Source organism: Mytilus californianus, unplaced genomic scaffold, assembly GCF_021869535.1.
Source record: "Mytilus californianus isolate M0D057914Y unplaced genomic scaffold, xbMytCali1.0.p SCAF_7, whole genome shotgun sequence".
Classification (NCBI taxonomy): Eukaryota; Metazoa; Mollusca; class Bivalvia; order Mytilida; family Mytilidae; genus Mytilus; species Mytilus californianus.
In genome coordinates this window covers 5,534,075-5,554,721 of record NW_026262723.1, presented here as the reverse complement: position 1 = coordinate 5,554,721, position 20,647 = coordinate 5,534,075, and the positions used below count along the sequence as shown (strand labels likewise).

At 33.6% G+C, this 20,647-nt stretch overlaps 3 protein-coding genes across 20 annotated transcripts in view; 1 reads left to right on the top strand and 2 right to left on the bottom strand.

The window, feature by feature from the left end:
- Positions 1-20,647, bottom strand: part of LOC127709276 (acyl-coenzyme A synthetase ACSM3, mitochondrial-like) — a 268,456-nt gene that overhangs the window by 83,040 nt on the left and 164,769 nt on the right. The gene's annotated exons all lie outside the window — the stretch shown is intronic.
- Positions 1-20,647, bottom strand: part of LOC127709278 (acyl-coenzyme A synthetase ACSM3, mitochondrial-like) — a 135,186-nt gene that overhangs the window by 22,838 nt on the left and 91,701 nt on the right. The window contains exon 1 of one of the 3 annotated variants that reach the window (XM_052214727.1): positions 3,445-3,462. The exons of the other annotated variants lie outside the window; for them this stretch is intronic. The gene's annotated coding sequence lies outside the window, so the exon portion shown is untranslated. Of the gene's footprint in view, positions 1-3,444; positions 3,463-20,647 lie in introns of those variants that run through there. 3 annotated transcript variants of the gene reach the window in all.
- Positions 1-20,647, top strand: part of LOC127709281 (protocadherin Fat 3-like) — a 74,622-nt gene that overhangs the window by 33,727 nt on the left and 20,248 nt on the right. The gene's annotated exons all lie outside the window — the stretch shown is intronic.

The following is a 20,647-nucleotide window of genomic DNA, read 5'->3' as shown; positions in this document are numbered from 1 at the left end:
AATATTTTTGGGGGGTTTGTGTTACTCAATCTGTAGTTTTATATGTCGTGTTTTGTATACTGTTGCTTGACTTGTTCGTTTTTTGCCCGGCTTTGTCAGTTCGTTTTCAATTATGAGTTTGCTGTCCCTTTGATATATTTCGTCACTCTTCAAGTAGTAAAAGTTTTAAAAATTGTAGATCATTGTAGTTAAATGTATCATGATAACGATTTGGTTCTATATATATATCACCGTGAGCAAATTAAGTTATTTTCGCGGATATTTGTCTTATTGCGTTAATCTTCTTCACTTTACTTTGATGCGATTTTTTTGCCGATTTTCATTACTGCAAGTTAATATCTTTAAAGTGAAATAATACCAAAGGGACAATCACCATCTCAAACCATGAATCAAATAAACTTAATTAAAACCATGAACAAAATAAAATTAAAGTCCAAGAGACGAACAACAGTCCACAAAACACAGCACAGCATGAAAACGATCACTGCCTAAAACACCGAATGATTTTATGAGGTCAGGAAGGTACTCAACTTTTTCATTTTTTTATTTCACAACTGCTTATAGTGTTTTACATACACAATGACCTGCATTTGTATTTTAAAAGCTTATGTTGAAAATACTCAATCCTATCTCTATACCTTTGAAATTTGGTTTGTGAGAATACAGATATATAGAAGCATCTTTTATTCAAATAGATAAAGAGATTAAACTTCTAAACACATTTAATATGTCTAACACGATTTTAAACTAAATAAGGAGCAGCAGCATTATATGTAGTTCGTTTACATCCCGCTTTAGACAACCAAGTGTTTCTAAACAAGGTTACTTATTTCAATGTTGTCTACGATTTAGTCGCAAAGTCATGTTTGCATTTAAACATGATTAAAAAAAGTAAATAAGTTTGACTTCGTAAAAAACATATTTTTACCTCAATTAGCTCGTATATATTCTTTTCGAACTTTAAATACCCCTTCTTTTATTATGGAAAATCATTCTCCTCCCTGATATTGACAATAAGCGATGTGCTATCTTAACATAGAATAACAACATGATCGCTATTTGCAGATGGCAGATTTTTGGGCAACTGCAAACACTTCAATAGAAGGCTGTTCTGTGAACAATAATTAATAATTGCATCTTAAAATTACAAAATAAATATTCCTTGACCTAAAACATTTTATTTATCTATTTTTTTAGCATACAAATATCTAATGATCCCCCAAGATATATTTTGCTTTTGGAACAATTTTTCGTTTTTTTAGGATTCGTGATGAATTTCAATTTTCGGGAAATATTGCGCATATAACCTCTTATTTTTTGTTTGATTTGGAAATAATGTTTTATGTTATATAAAGTTCATATGATCTTTTGAAAAATTTTATGGTACAAGAATTAGAAAATGGCTTTTTGTTTAGTAATCGCAAAAATTGGAATGTTTTTTCATGACATTTGACCTTGATTTAACAGAAAATGCACCGTACGATTTTTTTACGACCGGACAAAACAGAAAGTACAGATTATTAGCTTTCGAATGATATATAATACAGCCGTGTGTTAGGTGGGTGCATTACAGTCGTTAACTAAGCGTCTTTTTGAAATAAGTCACTCGCCTATTTGGCTCTACTATTTAAATATTCATGAGGAAAAGTGATATCGGGTCAGTGACTGTATATGACATAGAAATATACAGTCAACGCATTTAGACTGCTCAAATAGAACGTGTGCAGTACAAATAACATTGAGGTATATAGGTATTTTTTTCTGAGACATTTTTGCCTGTGGCTAGAGGGGATTCCCTTTTCAGTTCGCGGGATGAATTTACACATCCTTGTTCGATAAGAATAGGAACGTTATATTTGATGTCATACGTGTGCGTTGCCATGTTTTCAGCATGTTCAAGAATGCTGTCTATTTCCGAAAGGTTAATTTATTGACTACCTAATGCAATACAATACCAAAGATACTTTCATCTTTCAGTTGCAGTCAAATTTCTAAGTTATCCACCATGTCCGCCCACTTTTCATGAATACACATAAAATATTTGTCGCTGGACGTTAAGCGAAAAATAGTTATGATTAACTGTATCACAATCATTGCTTGTTTTATTTGTGATTGCTTTACGCCGCATCAGCACAAAAAGGCTAATATCACAATCATATTCTGAATTCATGATCCAAACATAAAGACAATTACCCATTCGGAAACTCTTTGGTTGTAAATTAAGCTTCATTTTAAGAACAAATAACCATCTCAGTAAATGGTATTTGAAGTTTTAATGATATGGTCGACTAATACATATACCAAACCTTACATTGTTACATGTAAGTAACCAATTCACCTTGGACATCAATGTACTTATGAAATGTTTGCTACTGGACATAATCAAGTGTAGTCAGAACTATGAGACTAACATGGTTTAAAAAATACAACGTGATCAATATCAATTATTCATCGATTAAAGATTGTATCAATTCATCAACAACTTCCTTTCCTGTTTAACGATTTCCCCCCTGATGGAAATATACAGTATTTAGGAGTTTTAAAAGTCAAAATATTTTTTTTTTAATTGTCACAAGAAAAAAAAGAAAATCGAAAACCCCAGGAAAACAAAAAGAAAAAATTGTATCGTTACATATCAGCACAACTGATAGTTTTGGCAAAATATTTAAGAGTGTCGATATCTTGAACATCATGTATGAAAATGTCATCGACGATATACATGTAAGAAGACTCATGGTTACCCTCCATCTAAATTATTTATAAAGTATGTTATACTTTAAGATCAGTTTACAAATATTCAATGACTGGTTGTCGGGAAAGGAACCCTTTAAAGCTGCATAAGATAATGTTGAATAATGTTGCAAAATTTGGGTGAAAGGTGTGCAGATATTAATAACTAATGCTGTTTTAAACATTATCAATATAAATTTTGTCCTTAAGATTATATCTATAACTTAGCTCAATTCGTTAAAATATGGTTTTTAATACATGTATACCCCATTTCTTTTATTGTCTTCTATCGAAAATGCATTATCTACAGATTAAAATTAAATATGATAAATAAGGATGGGTTTCTCTGCTGCTGACGTCTTAGATCGAAATGATACTTCATTCGGCCATAAATAGACTTGTGTAAATATATTGTTCACAGCTCTTGAGACTGTCAGGGACAAGTTGATCGAATTGGAGCTAGTCTGTGTGTACTATCGGATATAAATAGAACACACAACTAAAATTTACCACTTAATATCATGTTTCTGTACAAAGTTAAACTAGTCAAAATCGTACAACATGGGACCTGGTCACCAGTAACTAAATTACATCAGTAAATTGATGTCAACCCTCAACAAATAAAAGCAATCAATGCTAGTAAAGTAAATTTTTACTTAATGCAAACATGCAACCGTGGTATCTGCCATTGTTTTTATTATACACGTATGTTACCTGTCTGTTTCTTTCTCTTTACAGAGCGGATATCTTGTACATTTACACATTAATAGTGTTTAAGGAGCAGTGTATGGGGGTGTAGATGGGTGGTACCTGCAATCGCTACCGTTACGTTAGGATTGATTGATTTAAAATTGTTGTTAACTAAACGTCATGCGGCAAATATTTCACGCGAATTCAAGATAAGTATAAACTATCCGTAATGAATAGTTATCTTGCAAACTGGGAATGAGCGATTAAGATAGCTATTAAACAGAGATTTAGAAATATATACCTTGCAACACCGGGGCAAGCAGACTTTGTGTTAAACATCTTATGCCCACATGTATTTCATTTTTATTCATAATTTTGAAAACAAAATGAACTAGTTAAAAGTTATAAACGTTCTTTAGTTAACATATTTTCTCACAGATAATCCTCTACAAAAATAAAATAACAGCAACAACAAACGAACTTGATCAAAACAAATATTCAGGCGTTCAACACAAATAAACAAACCCAAACAAGCAAGCAAACAAATAAGTACAAATAAGAAAACAAACAAACTAAACAAATAAACCCCGGAAAAAAAGACAAAAAAGCTAGTATTTTATTTGCTTATTAAATACATGTAGACTTATTGATAAAGGTTTAAATTATAATGTTGTTGTTGTTGTTCATTTATTACGTCTAGTATTTTATGTCCAAACAAATCATTTCGATTTATTTCGATTATAGTTTGAAGCATGTCCAAAATTATCCATATATATTTTTTTTACTTTGATTCTGTGCAAATTTGTTCTGTGCATTGCAAAATGTCGTGTTTTTCATGTTCTTTTTCATGTTTTCATAATTCCTTGTATGGATCAGTAGGTGACATTTTGTAAGAACTAAATTTCTTGGACCTCTTTAATTCACATTGTTTCCCAACAGCAGTCAAATTATCCATCATTTCACACTGCCAACCCGCAAATCTGTTTAATGCTGTTGAAGATACATGGTCACTGCTACATTTTGTAATGTATATCTTGGTTGAAATGTACAAGTGTACAAATATACTGTATATACATGTCTATATGTACTAAAATTAATTATATAGACAGGATGATTTACTATCATTAGAGTTCATGAACAGGTCACCATGTCAAATCATTCAAATATCTAAAAAAAATACTTTGAAGATATTACACGCTCTGATGATGAAAACCTTAACCAGGATAAATTGAACAAATTATAATGAAAGACAAATTATTTAATCCAATGGAATATCTACTTGAATTTCCAATAACTTTGAAAATGAAGTAGTTACGTTGTACACTGTGAAAAAAATGTCCTTTTTCTTTATCATTAAAAACTTTTAAGGTGTATAAGAAATATGATCACTGATTTTTTCTAACCCATGTTGAGGGCGTCGGCCGAAATAGGGTTCCATACTACACCGGGCGGATAAATAATTCGAATGCACTTGCAATTCAGGACCGAGGAAACGATTTAAGCCCTCACACGTATGTTTATCTCTCCAAACTTTGTGTGTGCCTGTCCCAAACCATAAACATGCAGTCATTTGGGGTCGTCTGCCATAATTGTTTTCTTTTAATGTTATTAGCTTAAATCATGCCGTTAGTTTTCTCTTTTAGATTTTTACACATTTTGTTATCCCGAGGCCTTCTTTAGCATATTATGTGGTATAGGGTTGGTCAGTGTTGAAGGTCATACGATAAGACCCTTATCGTTTGGTCTATGGTGGATAGCTGTCTCGTTGGTAATCAACACCAACTTCTCCTTATATTATATTAAAGAGTTATAGTTGGCAAATTTTATGTTTCTCAAGTGTTTAGACAAAAACAGTCTATAGAAGTTAAAAAATTGGACAATGCATGTTTTCTTTCTATTTTCATGGCTTCTATGACCTTGAATATGTATGCATCTATTTAGTAATCGAAACATAACTTGGTACACTTGTACCATTCAATAATTGCAGATACATTAAACGATCATAGAATGTCTTTTTGAAATCAAAGGATAGGTAAATGTACTTTGTTAAATTATTGATAACTAAGACTTTATATTTAAATAAAATCGGAATATTTATTACCAAAGGCCAATCATTTAGCTGACGTAAACTGGTATTGTATACCCTGATTGGTGCAATAACGTCCGGTTTTTGCTGATTATTTACCGTCTTCGATACCATTTTTTTTTCGATTCGATGAAAGGTTTACTTTTTCCAATATTTACGTTCCTGCTGATTCATTTTTGTAATAAACAGCTTCATCATTATTAGCTTTACTGATTTCCTAATATTGATGAAAAAATTTCAAAGTAAAGATAAATACAAATGTAAAAGTATAGAAATATACGTTGTGAAAATTTAAGCAAAAAATATTGACCGTGTGAAGTGCATTTTAGTAAAAAGCATTCAATCTTGCGTCGTTTATTTATAAATTAACTCTCTTAAATTTTATATGAGTTTTTACATATACAGGTATGTTGGTCAGATCAATTCCATATAAGGCGAAACTGGATTGTAAATAAATGACCACACATCCTAATTAAACGATATTGTAATAATAAAAAACTAGTAATGCGATTTTCTCCTAAAATGGACCTCATAGCAAGTTTTTATGGGTCACATCCCTTCTTGTTACTTTATATTAGATCTTTATATGCAGACAGAATTCAGTGAGAAAAAATAATAATAACTTGTTTCATATTGCTTTAAAATAACAGGCTATACAGACATTTGCAAAATAGACAGAAATCACTGCATTGATAACATAGTTGAAATCATTTAACAGACTATACAGACATTTGCTAAATAGAGAAAAATCACTGTATTGATAATATAGTTGAAATCATTCTTATTTGTGACAATATAAAATTGTATCATTATAATTTATTACTTACAATCTCTTTGAGATTCAATTCTGAAGTAGGCCCTGACGGATTCAATTTCAGTCAGATATCCTGGCTTTTTCTTTCCATTCAGCAGTTTGATAATTGGCTCTCTATATTTCTGCAATCCTATTGTGAAGAGCTCCTCAAGGTCATCTAGGAGAGTATTAGGTTTAAGTCGTTGGAATTCTTGTAAGATCTGATAAAATAACAAATGTACATTACAAATCTGCATCATGACAAAAACACATTAAATACTGTAAACAACTTCAGATTTGAACATGAAAACTGATATTTGCAGCCTTTAATTTCAGCTTAAAATGACATGAACCAATTTGCTTAAGGTATTCTACAAAGGTATTAACTGTATACCTGTAATGCTCAGAGAATAAAAGTATATAACTCTTACGATAATTTTAAAGATTTATCTTGATATTTTTTTATGTTAGTGTATTTCTTCATCTTAGATCATATTGCCTATCAAAGTGCCTCAATAAAGTAACTTAGCCCTGCCACATTTTTGTGTGCCTGTCCAAAGCAAGTTTTCAGTCTCCTGTATCACTATTTTATGTTTCATGTATATCGTTTTTGTGCCTTTTCAGGTATTTTTGTCATAATTGTTTACAATTATACAGGGCTTCCTTTCCTTAGCTAACTTGGTTTGTATGGGTGGTCCCATTGTAGAACGCTTCTGGTGTGACCGACTGATGTTGTTCTGTATATGATGTTGTTCTGTTGTTTGCGTTAAATGCATCTGTGTCTCATGTATGTTACCCCATATCCTTTCATTTCTGAAATTTAATCTATAAGACTAAATAAATAATTAGGTGAGTGATTAATTGTAAATTTGGAAATTATTGCAAAAATTGTGACAGTGTTGTAATCATAATAATTAAAACTCACATTTTGGGAATTTAAAAATAAATTAAGCAGGACTTTTCGCAATATCGCAAAAATTAAAATCGCATTTTGGTCTAAAATGGCAAAATTGCAATTATAAAAAAATGCACGCAATAATTTCTGAATTTACAGTAATACCTCTTGACGAGATTGTAGCCAGAGAAACATGTCTATAAGTTCCTTGACTACCACTTTATCCTCAACTATTTGTTTTCATCTGTAAACAAATGTTAGGTCCATTTTCATTTTTATGTTGCTGATATCAATGTCTGAAACTGTCTTTTTATGTTCCCTTTTCAACCAATCTGTGTGGGCTTGCTGAGAAATGGAATCTTCAGACACTGGTAATGGTGGTAGAAATCTTGCTAAACCCACAAACAAACACACTTGAATCCTCAGTTTGTGGTTGTGGATTTTTATTAGGTCTTTCCACTTTTCTGTGGAAAGGCCTATTGGTTTTCTTCTGATCATTAGGTCTTTCCACTTTTCTGTGGAAAGACCTATTGGTTTTCTTCTGATTATTTTTTTTTCTTCCGCCAAATTTTGTTTCCCAAGATGTCGCTTAGATGTTTCGTATATGATATCGAACAGTTTATGCGCCTTTGAAATTGACCCTGCTTAACCGAATACTCTACTTTGTAGGAGTTATCTCCCCGAACACTGTTTTCCTTGTGCATGCATCTCCTCCGTAACTGTAAAAGAAAGCGACAAATTTATTTTACCAAATTGCTCGTTATATCCTCAGGATGTTTTGTCCAATTTTGACCGAAGCGATACGTAAACTCCATATGAGAGTTATTTCCCCTTCTGTATTTGACATAAGGAATATATAAATGTATAGCATGAATGGTAAGTGATAGAGACCTAAGGTATATTGATTTGAGTTCCTTGGTTCATTTAAATGAAATTGAGGCCAAGGTCAAAGGTCAAGGTCATATTCTAAATTTTGACTTTTCCTTGTTATTTGATCTCCTCTGTCACTTTAAAAATTACAAATTAAAGAACTAGTGCAAAATGTTTGCTTAATTGTGATAAAGATATGATACATTTGGTCTGAAACAATCCAATGACATCTTATAGGAGTTATTGTCCCTGAAATGATTCAATTTAAGGTTAATTGATTATTACTCCAACTTGGTACATGATAAAGCCATAGGGTCTTTTGCAAACTGTTGGTTGACATATGACCTTGAAAAAAGTAAACCGGAAGTGACCTTGAGTGAACCGGTAGTAGAATTTTTTTTTATTATTTAATGGAAAAGTACCTAGAAACCATATATTTTTTGAATGATCATAGGTTAACCTATCATTTGAGACCGGAAGTGACATTTTATAAACCGGAAGTAGCATATTATCTCCCTTATTACAGGCATAAGTATATACAAACTATATATTTTTGGAATCAGTGTGAATGAAGCTATCATATGAGACTGGAAGTGACATTTTCTTAACCGGAAATAGCCAATTATCTCCCTTTTTACAGCCAAAAGTGTATATAAACCATAAATTTTGGGTATCTGTGTAAATAAAGCTGTCATATGAGACCAGAAGTGACATTTTCTTAACCGGAAATAGCCAATTATCTCCCTTTTTACAGCCAAAAGTATATATAAGCCATATATTTTGGGAATCTGTGTAAATAAAGCTGTCATATGAGACCAGAAATGACATTTTCTAAACCGGATGTTGGCAATTATCTCCCTTATTTCAGGCAAAAGTATATAGAAACCATATATTTATTGAATCAGTATGAAGAAACCTATGATTGGACGCCAATAGTAACTTTGAGTAAACCAGAAGAAGCTTCTTATCAATTATTTAGAAAATTGATGTGGAAAGACCTTCAATTGTTCTTTCAACAATTGGTTTTTAATTTTTTTTTTTTCTTCCGCCAAATTTTGTTCTTGCGATAAATTTTTGTTTCGCAAGATGTCGCTTAGATGTTTCGTACATTTGTATATGATATCGAACAGTTTATGCGCATTTGAAATTGACCCTGCTTAACCGAATACTTTTCTTTGTAGGAGTTATCTCCCCGAACACTGTTTTCGTTGTGCGTGCATCTCCTCCGTAACCGTAAAAGAAAGCGACAAATTTATTTCACCAAATTGCTCGTTATATCCTCAGGATGTTTTGTCCAATTTTGACCGAAGAAATACGTAAACTCCATATGAGAGTTATTTTTCATTCTGTATTTGACATAAGGGATATATAAATGTATAGCATGAATGGTAAGTGATAGAGACCTAAGGTATATTGATTTGAGTTCCTTGGTTCATTTAAATGAAATTGAGGCCAAGCTCAAAGGTCAAGGTCATATTCTAAGTTTTGACTTTTCCTTGTTATTTGATCTCCTCTGTCACTTTTAAAATTACAAATTAAAGTACTAGTGTAAAATGTTTGCTTAATTGTGATTAAGATATGATACATTTGGTCTGAAACAATCCAATGATATTTTATAGGAGTTATTGTCCCTGAAATGATTCAATTTTAGGTTAATTGATTATTACTCCAACTTGGTACATGATAAAGCCATAGGGTTTTTTGCAAACTGTTATTTGACATATTACCTTGAAAAAAGTAAACCGGAATTGACCTTGAGTCAACGGGAAATAGTATTTTTGCACTTTTTTCATGGAAAAGTACCTAGAAACCATAAATTTTTTGAATGATCATAGGTTAACCTATCATTTGAGACCGAAAGTGCCATTTTATAAACCGGAAGTAGCATATTATCTTCCTTATTACAGGCATAAGTATATACAAATTATAGATTTTTGGAATCAGTGTGAATAAAGCTATAAAATGAGACCGGAAGTGACATTTTCTAAACCGGAAGTTGGCAATTATCTCCCTTATTTCAGGCAAAAGTATATAGAAACCATTTGTTTATTGAATCAGTATGAAGAAATCTATACTTTGACGCTATTAATAACTGAGTAAACCAGAAGTAGCTTCCTATCAATTATTTAGAAAATTGATGTGGAAAGACCTTCAATTGTTCTTTGAACAATTGGTTTTTAATTGGTCTTTTTTTTACTGCTGGATATCACCTCAGGGTGATTTTTATCTATCCTTTTCCTCGCATTGCCAAATTTAAACACCAATTTGTCTTTCCAAAACTCCTGAAGGTACAAATAAAGTAAGACTATTATGGTCAGTTCATTTACACCTGATTGTAGAATCAAAAGTGCTTTTAAAATTGGACTGTAATTTTTAAAATGTCTTTAGGCCACATAAAATTGTTAGATTTCACTTAATCGCAAACATTTGAATTTAGTGGATAGATGTTTTAACAACATGTATGCCACTTACTTCATTCTTATTTACAGCATTAAAATTTCTGTTCAGAATTGTTTATATTTGGGTTTCAATATGAACTTTACATTAAAAACTTAGTCTAGCTGACATTGAAGAAGTCCCACCCATTGTCAAAAGGTATGCATAGTCTCTGAACAATCCATCAACCATATTGTCATACATCTCTCAGGTTGGATAACTGGCAATAAAAAAATTATGTTAGGTCAATGAAAAAAATAACGTTATGCACTAATTTTTTAATAATACTTTTCTTTGTAGGAGTTATCTCCCCGAACACTGTTTTCCTTGTGACTGCATCTCCTCCGTAACCGTATAAGAAAGCGACAAATTTATTTTATAAAATTGCTCGTTATATCCTTCGCATGATTTGTTCAACTTTGATCGAAGCCATACAAACACTCCATATGAGAGTTATTTCCCCTAATGCATTTGATATAAGTGATATGCATTTCTATCTTGTAAACCATAAGTGATAGAGACCTAGGATCTTTTTATTTGAGGTCCTTGGTCCAAAAAAAAAAGAAAATAAGGTCAAGGTCAGAGGTCAAGGTCATATTTTAAATTTTGATTTTGGCTTATTTTCAATTCTTTTCAAAAACCGTATAAGATATTGACAACATATTCTTACTAAATTGTAAGTTGCGACATGTCGTAACACATAAATTTTGGTTGAAAGGGTACACTAACATTAGATTGGAGTTTTCTCCCCTCTTATATTAAAAATTAGGCATATAGTGATATAACTCATTAACCATGTATAATTAAGACCTATGGTCTTTTGATTTGAAGCCCTTGGTTTATGACCTTGAAATTGAGTTCAAGGTCATTGGTAAATTTGACGTTCTAGATATTGACCTTTGCTTTTACCTCATATGTATACATGATAAAACCATGGGATTTTTTGCATTACGTTGCAAGCCACTTGACCATAGAAAAGCCAACCGGATGTGACCATGTGTAAACCGGAAGTAGCTATTTTTTGTACTTATTAAATGTAAAAGTATATTGAAACATATATTTTTGGAATCAGTATCAGGTAAACAATAAAAAAAGACGGAAGTGACATTTATCAAACCGGAAGTAACAATGTATCTCCCTTATTTAGAAAAAAAAAATGTATAGAAACCATATGTTTTTGGAATCAGTGTACAATAAGCTATCATTTAACGCTGGATATGATATTTTAATAGTTCTATATCAAAATAGATCTTTATGGGTGGAAAGACCTTCAATTGTTCTCTGAACAATTGGTTTTTGATTTTTGTTTTTTGTTTTTTTCTTCTTCCGTCTCTTTTATTTCTTGTGTATAAATTTTGTTTTGCAAGATGTCGCTTAGATGTTTGGTATATGATATCGAACAGTTTATGCGCCTTTGAAATTCACCCTGCGTAACCGAATACGTTTCTTTGTAGGAGTTATCTCCCCGAACACTGTTTTCCTTGTGACTGCATCTCCTCCGTAACCGTATATGAAAGTGACACATTTATTTTATAAAATTGCTCGTTATATCCTTCGCATGATTTGTTCAATTTTGACCGAAGCCATACGAACACTCCATATGATAGTTATTTCCCCTTATGCATTTGCATTTCTATCTTGTAAACCATAAGGGATAGAGACCTAGGATCTTTTTATTTGAGGTCCTTGGTCCAAAAAAAAAGAAAATAAGGTCAAGGTCAGAGGTCAAGGTCATATTTTAAATTTTGATTTTGGCTTATGTTCAATTCTTTTCAAAAACCGTATAAGATATTGACAACATATTTTTACTAAATAGTAAGTTGCGACATGTCGTAACACATAAATTTTGGTTGAAAGGGTACACCAACATTAGATTGGAGTTTTCTTCCCTCTTATATTAAAAATTAGGCATATAGTGATATAACTCATTAACCATGTATAATTAAGACCTATGGTCTTTTGATTTGAAGCCCTTGGTTTATGACCTTGAAATTGAGCTCAAGGTCATTGGTAAATTTTACGTTCTAGATATTGACCTTTGCTTTTACCTCATATGTATACATGATAAAGCCATGGGACTTTTTGCATTACGTTGCAAGCCACTTGACCATGGAAAAGCCAACCGGAAGTGACCATGTGTAAACCGGAAGTAGCTATTTTTTGTACTTATTAAATGTAAAAGGATATTGAACCACAAATTTTTGGAGTCAGTATCAAGTAAACTATAAAAAAAAAAACGGAAGTGACATTTTTCAAACCGGAAGTAACAATGTATCTCCCTTACTTAGAAAAAAATGTATAGAAACCATATGTTTTTGGAATCAGTGTACAATAAGCTATCATTTGACGCTGGATATGATATTTTAATAGTTCTATATCAAAATTGATCTTTATGGGTGGAAAGACCTTCAATTGTTCTCTGAACAATTGGTTTTCAATTTGTTATATGTTTTGTAAATAGAACATTTTGGATCCAGTATCAAACTGGTAACGAACTCATTCTAAAATAGAAATAGACACTCTTACCCTGTGTACACGTTACATAATTTGGTGGCTAGCGCTGGGATCCAAAATTGTTCATTTTTAAATCCATAGTGAAAGATAATATCCAAATTGATCATCTTATAAACTTATCTCCAAACTGTCTTGTGAGAATTTAATTGTTTAAACTGTTCACTTTTGCACAGATCATAATTGTAAATTGTATATCAAAATTTTCCTGTTCACGTTTTAAATTTCCCACGGTTTAGTTGCGATTATTATTTACATTAGGGATTAACGATCGATAGTGGTACAAGCAATACATTGATTGACATTTATTACATTGTACATTTATGACATTGTGTGTACGCATGGTAAATTCGCAAATTAAAGTACAAACATGTTTTTTGATGATACAATCGACGAGTACACAAAACAAATACAAGATATGGAAGAAGGAACAATGTATAGAAATAGTTTTGTTTCGTCAACACCAAAAGATCAAGGTGTTCGTCCAAAAGATGTTTTTGGAACAAGAAATGGTTCGGGTCTGGGATCAAGAGGGTCCTCATTGTCAAGAAAGGGAGATAATAAAAAAGGTGATTTACCAACATTCACCAACCCGAATACGCACAAAACTGTTAAATTTTCCTACATTGATTTAGAGGAAGGGAATACTTTGCCGTTACCTATGGATAATAGTTATGTTAGGGAAAAAGACAAAACTGACAAATCAATGTACCGACATACTGATAACACAGATAGTTCTGGTGTATAAATAAAACCATGTAAATATGACGGTAGCACACCATGAATAGACTATTTGTCCCATTTTGAAATTTGTGCACTTGTAAAAAATTGGTCTGAAAATCGAAAAGGGTTATACTTGGCGGTATCGTTAATGGGACAAGCACAGGCTGTACTTGGAGATTTACCAAGTGAGAAAAGACAAAAGTTTTCCGATTTAGTCAGTGCACTTGAAGAGCGATTCGCGCCTTCTAGTCAAACTGAGTTACACAGAGTTCAGTTTAAAGAAAGACGTCAAAAAGCCAGCGAATCACTTCCCGAATTAGGCCAGTCAATTCGGAGATTGTCCAACTTGGCATATCCTACTGCCCCATTGGACATACGTGAAACTCTCGGGAAAGAGCAGTTTATTGACGCGCTCGTTGATTCGGAAATTCGACTTAGAATAAAACAATCGCGACCGAAAGGTTTAAATGATGCCCTGAGACTTGCCGTTGAACTAGAGGCGTACAATAAAGCCGAAAATAAAGTAAGAGAGGGACGATGTTATTTACGGCAAACTATGAACGATGACGAGTTAGATAGGGAAGAAAAGATTACAAATAGTGACTCGCCAACGAAAGACATTGCATCATGGATGCAAACAATGGAGAAAAGTCTAAGAACTCTTACGACTGACATGGCAAAGTTAAAAGCTATTGGTACAAATGAGGGGTCTTCTTATAATAAAACGAGATGTACTCAAAGTAAGAGGACAAATAAGAATTGTTACTATTCTGGAATATTTGGTCATTTAGCAGGGGACTGTCGCCTGCCCCGAAGAAATCAGAACACTTATAATGGAAATAAGGGGGATGGGTCTGTTTAAACATTAATGAAAACTGAGAAACAACATAACCGTAAGACAAATGAAGGTGCGATTACAACAGCATAGGAAGATGCTGGTATGTATGTTAAACAAAATATAGGAGACATTGAAGCTAAGTTTGTGGTTGATACAGGAGCAACTTTGACATTAGTATCTTCTAAGTTATACGATAAGTTGACTAAGTTAGATAAATCCTATCTAAACGAAGTTAAGACAACTGTTAGGTCAGTGTGTGGCAATAAGCTAGAGCTTCGTGGAAAAGGCAGTTTCAAAATGCATTTCGGTCCAAATATGTTGCAATCTGAAGCTGTTGTGACTGATCTGCAAGTTGATGGTATACTTGATTTGGACTTCATGAAACGACACAATTGTTTAATTCATGTTAAAATGAGCTCTTTTGTATTGGTGATTTTAAGGTAGATTTGTGTTTTCAGAGATCAATAGGCTGTTACCGAGTGGTTGCTTCAGAAGCGGTTGACATACCGCAAAGGTCAGAAATTGTCATTAATGGCACGGTTTGCTTAACAGAAGGTCAAAATTACCTGCAGACAATGCTTTGTTAGAAGCAAATGATCATGCAGGAAAAGACTACATTTTGACTGCTAGAACGTTGGTAAGGTCAGGCGAAAAAGTCCCTGTTAGATTAATGAACACAGAACTAGATCCTAGGACAATCTATCCTGGAACTACTACAGCCCAAATGTCTGACGTTGATCAATTACTAGACGAAAATATTTCTTTAAATGAACAGAAACATGACGGACTTAGATCAGATCTACAAGATCTTTTAGACAAGACATCAGACGAATTGACTTCGAAATACAAACAAAAGGTTAAAACTTTTTTGATAGAAAATCAGAACTTGTTTGCTTCTTCTGATGTTGACTTGGGAAGGACCAATCTTGTAAAACACGAAATTAATACAGGAAACGCAAGGCCATTTAAAGAACCACCTCCTAGAAAACCTTATCATTTGAACAAGGTAGTAAATGACAACCTTGACAAAATGTTACAAAAAGGGATTACTGAACCCTCCCACAGTCCCTGGGCGGCAGGAATAGTTTTAGTAAAGAAAAAGGACGACAGTTATCGCTTCTGCGTAGATTATAGACGCTTAAACAGTGTGACCCTTAATAAAGACGCGTATCCTTTACCGAGGATTTACGATTCGTTAGACCATTTAGCGAAAATAAATGGTATAGTACTCTGGACTGTTGTTCGGGATATTGGCAGGTGGAGCTGGCCGAAAATGACAAGCACAAAACAGCTTTTGCAACAAGAAGGGGTTTATTTCAATTTCGGGTCATGCCATTCGGGTTGTGTTGCGCTACACAGACATTTGAGGGATTGATGGAAACCACACTCGCTGGTTTACAGTAGGAGACATGTCTGGTATACATTGACGATATAATCGTTTTTGGAAAAAGCACTAGATGGGATGCTTGACAACCTACGACAAGTTTTTGATAGGCTTAAATCGGCTGGTTTAAAGCTGAAGGCAAAGAAGTGCACTTTGTGTACCACCAAGGTTCGTTTCTTAGGACATATTGTCTCTGTGGAAGGAATATCAACCGACCCCGACAAGATTAAGGTTGTTAAAGAGTGGCCGACACCTACAAATATAACTGAAGTTAGTTCCTTTTAAGGTCTTTGTGGGTACTATAGAAAATTTATTAAAAACTTTGCCCACATTGCGAAACCATTACAAAAAATAACAGAGAAAGAAACTAAGTTTGTTTGGACTTCAGAATGTCAAGAATCTTTTGACCAATTAAAAGGTAAATTAATAAACGCACCAGTTCTTAAATATCCAGATTTCAACAAAGAATTTATTTTGGATACTGATGCAAGCAATTTGGCAGTCGGAGCTGTCCTGACTCAGAAATCTGATGAAGGGCTAGAACATGTTGTTGCTTACGCTAGTCGTACTCTTTCAAAATCAGAACGAAAGTACTGTGTGACACGCAAGGAGTTGCTTGCTGTGGTGTGTTTTGTTAAACATTTCAAACCATACCTATACGGCAGAAAGTTCACAGTAAGAACTGATCACGGCTCATTAAAGTGGTTGCTTAATTTTAAGAACCCAGAAGGACAGATAGCTAGATGGATAGAAACACTTGGTTCATTTTAGATGCAAATTCAACATAGATCAGGAACTCAACATAGGAATGCAGACGCACTTAGTCGCATTCCCTGCAAACAATGCAATTATCATTCCCGTTTAAAAAAATAGACTGTTTCGTCTGAGACTGAAGATCAACATGATACTGTTAATGCTGTCACCCGTTTTGGTGATAGTAATGACAAAGATGATGACAATGAACATCATGATCTGTCTTTAAAAGAAATTCAGAAAAATGATCATGACCTGAAAATAGTGGCAGAATGGGTAGAAATAGATGAACGTCCTGATTACAAAGATATTTCTGATAAGGGATTTTTTATAAGATCACTTTGGAATCAATGGAACAACTTAGAGTTAAGAGACGGGCTTATCTTCAGACGTTTCGAAGACCCTGCAACCAAAATTGTTAAAATGCAGGCTATTATTCCTTTATCAGAACGCAAAAAGGTTTTACAATTTTCTCATGATGATAAATGTTCTGCTCACTTGGGTATTCATAAAACTTTGGCAAAAATTAGACACCTTATTATTGGCCTGGGTTACAAAATGACGTCAGGACTTATATCAATGGATGTGACAAATGTGCAAAGCGAAAAAGTCCACAAAATTCCAAAAGAGCTCCAATGGCTTTAGTAGAAGCTAATGGGCCATTGAAAAGGATAGCCACAGATAATCTTGGTGAGTTGCCCGGAAAAGAGGGTGGCAACAAATATATATTGGTAGTTTCTGACTACTATACAAAGTGGACGGAATCTTTTGCCATGCCAAATATAGAGAGCTTAAACTGTGGCTAAGATTATAGTTGAAGAAGTCATTGTGAGATTTGGTGTTCCTCATTGGATACACTCAGATCAAGGCAGGCAATTTGAAAGTTTGTTGTTTCAAGAGATGTGTCGTATTCTGAACATTAAGAAGACACGTACCACCCCATATCATCCGAAATCGGATGGTATGGTGGAAAGGTTTAATAAGACTCTTGCAATAATGTTAAGTTCATTTGTGGAACAGAACCAGAGAGACTGGGATGAATACATTCCTTTTGTCATAATGGCATATAGGGCATTAGAACACGAGACGACTGGACAAACGCCAAATAGTCTCATATTAGGCAGAGAACTGTCAACTCCTTTAGATATCATGTATGAAATGCAACCATCCATTAAAGACATCCCTGCACATAAGTGGGCTTGGGAGCTTAAGGAGAAGTTAGAACACCTCCACAGTTTTGTTAGAGGTAAAATCAAAGAGCAAATGCGAAGACAGAAATACTATCACAACCACAAATTGTCATACCAAAATTTCAGAAAAGATGACGAGGTGTATGTTTATTTCCCAGTAAAGAAACCTGGGATGTCTTCAAAACTTACTAGTTTCTGGAATGGACCTTTCAAAATTCTCGAAAAATATGGTGACCTTACATATAAAGTTGACTGTGGAAAAAGAGGGAAACCACAAGTTATACATGTCGACAAACTAAAGAAAAAGAACAAACAGACATTAAGGACAGAACCGAATAGTAGCACCATTAGTCCCGTGGACACTGAAAATAATAGTGCAGAGATGACCAAGTAGAGACTCCTTATTTACAAGACATTGCTGTTCACGAGTCAACATTGCCTGATGATGATGTACAAGAAAGTTGTCACGAAGGGCGCCGTACAAGGCGAAAACCTGCATGGATGGCAGATTATATTGTTGAGTAGATTTTGTTCATTTAACTGAATTGAAATGTGTATATAGCATTCTATGTTTAATCTGTTGTAAAGTTAGTTTTAGTCATGCGGGACGCATGTATTTTTGAGGCCTGGGTTATGTGATGATTTTGTATCCTAGGTTCAATTGTTTACCTTAGTTACAGTTTGGCAGAAGCCTCATTTTATAGATTTGTATAATACTTTAATAAACATAGAAAAGAGTAAGATGTTTCGCGGGTAAACTTTGGGTCAGGTCAAATGCGAAGGGGTGTTCCAAAGGAAACTCTGACACTGGTAACGAGGCACTTTGGTAGAACACCCCTCCTTCAAGAATGGTACGGCTACCATAGGGGTATATAAGCAGGAGAGATTCCTTGCTCAGGGTCGACTGTCATAAGTCTACGAAGACATAAGACCACGGTACGTTGATATTTGAGATCGTTGTCTCTTATAATAGATATTATTACCTAAGTGTAATAAAGAACAGGTTGGTGCCTGTTAGCAATACGGACTTTTACTAGGTGAAGTTTACAAACTGAACCGTACTGTTGTATCCTATTAGGACAAGTGTGAGTCTGTGTGATCAACTTGTAAGGTACATAATAGTACCAAGAGGACAAGGACAAGTTAACTGTACCCGAAGGACAAGTTTGTTCCTGACCCAGGACAAATTTGTAAGAGTACAAATTTTTACCAGTTGTATATATTTAAAGTAGAATAGTTATAGATAGTTTATTAGAGAACGCAGAGAGCAGTTGTACATATTTTGGTTCATTGACGATAATTTATGAATAACGATTATTTGTTATATGTTTTGTAAATAGAACATTTTGGATCCAGTATCAAACTGGTAACGAACTCATTCTAAAACGAAATAGACACGCTTACCCTGTGTACACGTTACACTTGTTATCTACAAAGTTTCATGAAATTCTGTTGTGTAGTTTCAGAGGAGTTGCGATGACAAACTGTTGCAATAGTATATTGAGGCCAATAAGTGCAAAGGGGCACAACTCTTTGAAAAAAAATTGATTCATAATTTCCTGTCGATATGCACGTCTACATAGTATGTCCTTATTATCTACAAAGTTTCATGAAATTCTGTTGTGTGGTTTCAGAGGAGTTGCGATGACAAGAACAGGACTGACGGAGCACCTGTCAGAAAGAGAAATTGTTAAGAAAGATCATGGGATATGACAAAAAAATGTCTTACCAATGGCAAATTTAATATTTTTTCCTACCACAATTTATCTTTGAATTCAGTTAAGTTGTATAGGAAAAATGTTCTTTTAATAGAAAATTTTCAAATCGAAAGGGACACATGCCATCATGGGCCACTTTTACATAACGAAAGCGATTTTTTTACATCAAAATAGACGACTTTCGAGTTTGTGCACTTTCCAGTAAATTTCACATGTCACAATGCTTATGTTATAACGTCACAGAAGGAACCGATTGCGTGGAGCAGCTGTTTAGTAACTCCTTCCTACAAAACAACTTGAGATTGGTGTATAAAGATAAAACTTTGACTTCTGATTGTACAAATAAAATTTTGAAAAACGATTTAAAGCAAATGCTTAACCTTTTCCATATAAAACAATGTTAAATTCTATCCGTCCGATCTCGGACTATTACACTAATACATTGTATATTACATGTAGGCTAGGTCCGACAGGCAGCTCCCTTGTCATGGAATCCGGATCCGTTCGCCGTGATTCCGTTCGCCCTAGTACCTGTTCGCCCTGGGTACATTCCCCCTTATAACTGTTCGCCCTGGGTCCTTTCGCTCTTATTTTTATTTTATTTTGTTGTCTTGTTGTATACTGCTTATTATTTGGAAAGAGTATGTTAAAGTTTGTTCAAAATTTCGCCTATATTTATGTTGTATTGCTGCTACCAAATAATTATTTTCCTTTGATCTGCACTGTAGAGTACCCATAATACAAGGTATTTAATATAAAACAACTGAAGACCATGTTATCTGGATGTATTTATCTTTATTGATAAATTTTAACAATTTCAAAACAATCATTAACAGTTATATCAAGATCTATTTCGAACTTCGCATCACACACCAGTTATGTCCTTAAGTTTTCACACTATTATTTCAAAGAGCACATATATAGGAAATTTGTCAAACGAATTTAAGGTCAAAGAAGCCAAGCTGTGTGCGAAAGAAAATTCCCTTTTATGTCTTACAATTCGTACATCGATGTTTTTACTCATTCCAAG